This window comes from Siphateles boraxobius, unplaced genomic scaffold (genome assembly GCF_051911475.1).
Source record: "Siphateles boraxobius isolate OS27281-9 unplaced genomic scaffold, OSU_SipBor_1 291, whole genome shotgun sequence".
Lineage (NCBI taxonomy): Eukaryota > Metazoa > Chordata > Actinopteri > Cypriniformes > Leuciscidae > Siphateles > Siphateles boraxobius.
In genome coordinates, this window is record NW_027508910.1 from 65,279 (window position 1) to 72,500 (window position 7,222).

Sequence of the window (7,222 nt, forward strand, 5' to 3'; positions counted from 1 at the left end):
GCTGCTATGTCAATGTTATATTTTGTGAGCTCCAGGGCCACCAGTGCTGTCCTGCGATGGGGCCTGTCAGGAGTTTCAGCCAGGTCCAGCAGTGTGCGAACATTCCATAAAGCAATGTTTAACTTATTTTTCACTTTAATTTTTCGACCGCAAGGAGGGATGCTCCAACGGTTGCGGCTTACCGTCCGGAGTGTGGGGAGCAGACAATTTTTGGACCACCTTTTCCAGGTCCTTCCCCATCACAGGGGTGAGCAGTGTGGGGCTGCTCAGTCGCAATGGAAGCTGCCGAAAAGACGCGCTGCTCCATCCCGCAGTCCTAGCGACCATCACTCCATTGCCGCCTGTGTGCATGGTTTGGTTAGGCACTCCCAGCCACATCCTTGGCCTGTGCCCGCCACCATTCCACATCGCCACAGGACTTTTGGGGGTGGGTGGGAGGGGGTGGGGCAAGAAGCTTGCGCATAGGTGAGGATTAAGGTGAGGGTGTGGGTGCGCAGACCTCACTCCCACCATCTTCACTCCTATCAGATGACCTCCAGTGGCATGAGAGAACCCATGACGACCTTCGTCTGGCAGGAGTTGCAGGGGGCTGCCGGTGGTCCGGTCAGTTGGACTCCGCCTGTGCCTGTCCCCAGGTGCAGGTTTGTCTTCGGGGTTTGCTCCCCTAGCCACTGTACCCTCCCGAGTTAACCCACGTGGCTTAGGGTTGCCTTCTTCCGCCTTCCCCAGCCGTTGTGGTGGTGCTCACATCACCATCTTCCGCCTGCGCCGCCGTTGAGGTCTTCACTGTTTACCCATAGCTGGGGCTATTTACCCATAGCTGGGACAGAGGTTGACTGGCATCAGGGCGTTTCCACTCACCGATGGGCCTGCATGCCGCGTCTCTGGGGCCCACTGCTGCTCCGAGATCCCGTACAACTTAGCCTGGAACCACAAGGGACCAGTTACCATGTGTGCCGCGGGGAGGCGTGTACGAGATCTTGGCAATGGAGAGGCTATGTACCGGCTGAGGAGGCTTACACACTCGGCTCCTCTTTTCGCCCCTGAAAACAGAAGGCTATCCGGTGGCAGTAGCTGAAAGCAGAGAGTGGCAAGCAGAAGCAGCATGCAGCATGCACTAGCTACAAGCACTACTACTCCAACACTGCTGCACTGACGCATCACACGCCCTGTGTGCGCTGCACACACACACACACACACACACACACAGAAACAGTCTCTCACTTCAGTGGTTTACAGTCAGATTAAAATACTCAGAGGAATCGAAATTTCTGTTTTATGACAAGTATTTGATTCCCAACTCTATTCTGGTGTGTGTGTGATGTACTTACTGTCCCATGAGGCCACGGGATTTATGAGTGACAGTGAAGAAAACAAGTCTTAATATCTTCTCCAGTAAATGTGTGTTTATTTGAGAATGTTTAGATGTTAGCGCTGGAGAACGAGACGTTACTCCGCCAGCTTTCACAGGTGTGTCAGGGAGTGTGTGTGTGTGTCAGGGAGTGTGTGTGTTAAATGAGGAGGAATGACAAATGTGAGTTCTGGATAAGCGCTTTTCTCGGCCCCCAACGCTGAGGCTCTCAGGAGCCCGAACGAGTCCAGATCACATTTCTCTGTGTGTGTGTGTGTGTGTGTGTGTGTGTGTGTGTGTGTGTGTGTGTGTGTGTGTGTGTGTGTGTGTGTGTGTGTGTGTGTGTGTGTGTGTGTGAGTTCAGTGACGTCTGCCCTGAAGACCTCAGTAAGTGGAAAGCGTGCGTGAACAGCCATGCTGATGGTCCGAGTTTGATTTAGGAGTTGTTTTTCCGTCTGATGGGATCCAGAGTGTGTGTGTATGTGTGTGAGAGAGAGAGAGTGAGAAAGAGTGAGTGTGTGTGTGTGTGTGTGTGTGTGTGTGTGTGTGTGTGTGTGTGTGTGAGAGAGAGAGAATGAGAAAGAGTGAGAGTGTGTGTGTGTGCGTGTGTTCACTGGAGCCGCGTCACATTTGAGTGTTTGTTAAGAGATTCGTGTTTTTCCACCCAGCGCAGTGACACAGGCCACATTGCCCGAACACACACACACACACGTCAGCTTCATTGTGATTTCAACATGTTACTGAAATTTCTTCTACAGTCGCAGAAGTGTGTGTGTGTGTGTGAGAGAGAGAGAGAGAGGAGTGTGTGTGTGTGTGTGTGTGAGAGAGAGAGACAGGAGTGTGTGTGTGTTTGTGTGTGTGTTTGTGAGAGAGACAGGAGTGTGTGTGTGTGGTGTGTGTGTGTGTGTGTGTGTGTGTGTGTGTGTGAGAGAGAGAGACAGGAGTGTGTGTGTGTGTGTGTGTGTGAGAGAGAGACAGGAGTGTGTGTGTGTGTGTGTGTGTGTGTGTGTGTGTGTGAGAGAGAGACACAGGAGTGTGTGTGTGTGTGTGTGTGTGTGTGTGAGAGAGAGACAGGAGTGTGTGTGTGTGTGTGTGTGTGAGAGAGAGAGAGACAGGTGTGTGTGTGTGTGTGTGTGTGTGTGTGTGTGTGTGTGTGTGTGTGTGTGTGTGTGTGTGTGTGTGTGTGTGTGAGAGAGAGACAGGAGTGTGTGTGTGTGTGTTTGTGTGTGTGTGTGAGAGAGACAGGAGTGTGTGTGTGTGTGTGTGTGTGAGAGAGAGAGAGAGAGAGAGAGAGAGACAGGAGTGTGTGTGTGTGTGTGTGTGTGTGTGTGAGAGAGAGAGAAAGAGACACAGGAGTGTGTGTGTGAGAGAGAGAGAGAGAGAGACAGGAGTGTGTGTGTGTGTGTGTGAGAGAGAGAGAGAGAGAGACAGGAGTGTGTGTGTGTGTGTGTGTGTGAGAGAGAGACAGGAGTGTGTGTGTGTGTGTGTGTGTGTGTGTGTGTGTGTGTGTGTGTGTGTGTGTGTGTGTGTGTGTGTGTGTGTGTGTGTGTGTGTGTGTGTGTGTGTGTGTGTGAGAGAGAGAGAGACAGGAGTGTGTGTGTGTGTGTGTGTGTGTGTGTGTGTGTGTGTGTGTGTGTGTGTGTGTGTGTGTGTGTGTGTGTGTGTGAGAGAGACAGGAGTGTGTGTGTGTGTGTGTGTGTGTGTGTGTGTGTGTGTGTGTGTGTGTGTGTGTGTGTGAGAGAGACAGGAGTGTGTGTGTGTGTGAGAGAGAGAGAGAGAGAGACAGGAGTGTGTGTGTGAGAGAGAGAGAGAGACAGGAGTGTGTGTGTGTGTGTGTGTGTGTGAGAGAGAGAGAGAGAGAGACAGGAGTGTGTGTGTGTGTGTGTGTGTGTGTGTGTGTGTGTGTGTGTGTGTGTGTGTGTGTGTGTGTGTGTGTCTGTGTGTGTGTGTGAGAGAGACAGGAGTGTGTGCCGCTCCCCGAGGAACACTTGTGGCTCACAGTTTCTGTCACAGATCATCACACTTATTCTTGAGTTTAAAGTCAACATGAAATCAACATGGAGTTATTTACGCTCTTAACTCGTGTTCCTGGTGTCGCGACACACACACACTCTCTTCACCGCTGACGTTATTCTGCAGCAAAAACACAAAACCACTTTCCTTTTTCAGCAACGTCAGATTATTCCCTGTAGATCACATTTCGTTCTTGAAAATTATCAAATTATGGAAGCAAACGCTGTTTCATGTTCACAGCACAAATATCTAAACATTCTTAAATCAAGATATTTACTGGAGAAGAAACACGACTGAAGATATTAAGACTAACTTTGTTAAATGGTTTAATTAATATTCTTAATCGATAATATTCTTAATCGAATTAATCGATATCGAAATATCGATATTTCGATAAATATCGATACTGAAATATCTGAACGGTACCAATACTAATTTCCCGAAGTATCGATACACCAATACTAGCCGAGCAGTCACTTTCACTTCTCTCCAAAGGCGCGTTGACAAACACAACACGTGACGCACTCGTCTCATTCGCTCTGGTTAAATATTCTAAACTTTGAATTTTGAAAATGTAAAAATGCATAAAGTTTTCTGTGATGGGAAGGTTTAGGGGTAGTGTGTGTGTGTGTGTGTGTGTGTGTGTGTGTGTGTGTGTGTGTGTGTCTGTGTGTGTGTGTGTGTGGGTTTGCATGTGTGTGTTTGTGTGTGTGTGTGTGTGTGTGTGTTTGTGTGTGTGTGATGGGAAGGTTTAGGGGTAGTGTGTGTGTGTGTGTGTGTGTGTGTGTGTGTGTGTGTGTGGGGGTTTGCATGTGTGTGTTTGTGTGTGTGTGATGGGAAGGTTTAGGGGTAGTGTGTGTGTGTGTCTGTGTGTGTGTGTGATGGGAAGGTATAGGGGTTGTGTGTGTGTGTGTGTGTGTGTGTGTGTGTGTGTGTGTGTGTGTGTGTGTGTGTGTGTGTGTGTGTGTGTGTAATGGGAAGGTTTAGGGGTAGTGTGTGTGTGTGTGTGTGTGTGTGTGTGTAATGGGAAGGTTTAGGGGTAGTGTGTGTGTGTGTGTGTGTGTGTGTGTGTGTGTGTGTGTGTGTGTGTGTGTGTGTGTGTGTGTGTGTGTGTGTGTGTGTGTGTAATGGGAAGGTTTAGGGGTAGTGTGTGTGTGTGTGTGTGCGTGTGTGATGGGAAGGTTTAGGGGTAGTGTGTGTGTGTGTGTGTGTGTGTGTGTGTGTGTGTGTGATGGGAAGGTTTAGGGGTAGTGTGTGTGTGTGTGTGTGTGTGTGTGTGTGTGTGTGTGTGTGTGTGTGTGTGTGTGTGTGTGTGTGTGGGTTTGCATTAGTGTTGTCAAAAATATCGATATTTCGATAAATATCGATACTGAAATATCTGAACGGTACCAATACTAATTTCCCGAAGTATCGATACACCAATACTAGCCGAGCAGTCACTTTCACTTCTCTCCAAAGGCGCGTTGACAAACACAACACGTGACGCACTCGTCTCATTCGCTCTGGTTAAATAGCAAAAGTGAATGGAAAGATGGCGAGTGCGGCGTCCCCGCGACCGGCTTTGGTTGATTGATAAAGAACACCGCGAGCGGGCATGTCGGAGTCGGAGAATGGCGTGGACAGGACACGCGCTACACACCGCGAGCGGGCATGTCGGAGTCGGAGAATGGCGTGGACAGGACACGCGCTACACACCGCGAGCGGGCATGTCGGAGAATAGCGCGGACACGCGCTTCACACTGCGAGCGGGCTGCGGGCACCCAAAAGATTGTTTGACTATCAATATCCCTCTCATCACTCATTTTGTAAAATTATTTTATAGATGAAAACATTTAAGGAATTGGCTCCAGGGGTACCATTTAGCAAGCATATGCTCAGCATCAGGGGTGTTTGTTTTTTGGACAGACCTGCACCACTGCTAAAAACATCCTAACACTGTAACTCTTCTCATTTTAACTTTTCTGAAACATTAACCAAGTTGGCCTAGTATTGTTGTTGATATGAGTCTGTGTTTCATTTTTTCACTGTAATTCTTAAAGTTAACATAATCTGACTGAGGAATCGTAGACAAGTAAATATTGTAACTGTGGTCAGATGTAAATTAACTTGTGTCTGTTTAACTTTATTCAAAAATTATTATTTAATTCTGCAATTTGCCTTCATTAGCGATTATCATCAATTTGATTACACATATACTAATTAAACTAAACTGAGCTAGACAATGGCATCTCTTAATTCAATAATGAAATGCCTTTAACTGAAAATTGAATGTTTAACCTTATTATTATACATTACTGACACTCTATCCTCCAATTTGATACAGTTAAGTGCTTCGACACAATCTGTATTATTAAAAGCAATATATAAATAAAGGTAACTTGACTAGATGCTGATCCAGTGAGCATTGTTTCCGCGTGTGATGCACACACGTTTGCGTTTAAATCTGTTCATCAAATTAAGTTAATGTATTAACCAGCATTTATGACCGATGACCAATGCATTTGTTACAGTATATTTTAATCTTTGATAACAGTAGGTAATAAAAACACAACGGATCATGTTAGCTCTGGTCCAATGAAAAAATATTAACAGATAGAACTCAGGACATTTTTGTTCATGTAAAATATACCTCATTGTCATGTTCTAGACTTTTAATATTTAGCTTTAAATAAAAAAAATACCCCCTTAATATTGTGGCAGTTTTTTTCTCTGTGGTATCGTAAATGGTATCGAATATCGATATTTTTCAAGGTATCGTATCGAAGTTAGAAATTCTAGTATCGTGACAACACTAGTTTGCATGTGTGTGTTTGTGTGTGTGTGATGGGAAGGTTTAGGGGTAGTGTGTGTGTGTGTGTGTTTGTGTGTGTGTGATGGGAAGGTTTAGGGGTAGTGTGTGTCTGTGTGTGTGTGTGTGATGGGAAGGTATAGGGGTTGTGTGTGTGTGTGTGTGTGTGTGTGTGTGTCTGTGTGTGATGGGAAGGTATAGGGGTTGTGTGTGTGTGTGTGTGTGTGTGTGTGTGTGTGTGTGTGTGTGTGTGTGTGTGTGTGTGTGTGTGTGTGTGTGTGTGTGTGTGTGTGTGTGTGATTGGAAGGTATAGGGGTAGTGTGTGTGTGTGTGTGTGTGTGTGATTGGAAGGTATAGGGGTAGTGTGTGTGTGTGTGTGTGTGTTTGTGTGTGTGTGATGGGAAGGTTTAGGGGTAGTGTGTGTCTGTGTGTGTGTGTGTGTGATGGGAAGGTATAGGGGTAGTGTGTGTATGTGTGTGTGTGTGTGTGTGTGTGTGTGATGGGAAGGTATAGGGGTAGTGTGTGTGTGTGTGTGTTTGTGTATGTGTGATGGGAAGGTTTAGGGGTAGTGTGTGTGTGTGTCTGTGTGTGTGTGATGGGAAGGTTTAGGGGTAGTGTGTTTGTGTGTGTGTGTGTGTGTGTGTGTGTGTGTTTTTGTGTGTGTGTGTGTGTGTGTGTGTGTGTGTGCGTGTGTGATGGGAAGGTATAGGGGTAGTGTGTGTGTGTGTGGGTGTGTGTGTGTTTGTGTGTGTGTGATGGGAAGGTTTAGGGGTAATGTGTGTGTGTGTGTGTTTGTGTGTGTGTGATGGGAAGGTTTAGGGGTAGTGTGTGTGTGTGTTTGTGTGTGTGTGTGTGTGTGATGTGAAGGTTTAGGGGTAGTGTGTGTGTGTCTGTGTGTGTGTGATGGGAAGGTTTAGGGGTAGTGTGTGTGTGTGTGTGTGTGTGTGTGTGTGTGTGTGTGTGTGTGTGTGTGTGTGTGTGTGTGTGTGTGTGTGTAATGGGAAGGTTTAGGGGTAGTGTGTGTGTGTGTGTGTGTGTGTGTGTGTGTGTGTGTGTGTGTGTGTGTGTGT

General features: G+C 46.9%; 1 long non-coding RNA gene across 1 annotated transcript in view; it reads left to right on the forward strand.

Moving 5' to 3' along the window:
- LOC143754077 (uncharacterized) overlaps positions 1-2,183 on the forward strand; it is a 66,184-nt gene extending 64,001 nt beyond the window's left edge. The window contains exon 3 of the long non-coding RNA XR_013207884.1: positions 2,151-2,183. This is a non-coding gene — a long non-coding RNA (uncharacterized LOC143754077). The remainder of the gene's footprint in view (positions 1-2,150) is intronic.
- Positions 2,184-7,222: the final 5,039 nt, after the last annotated feature.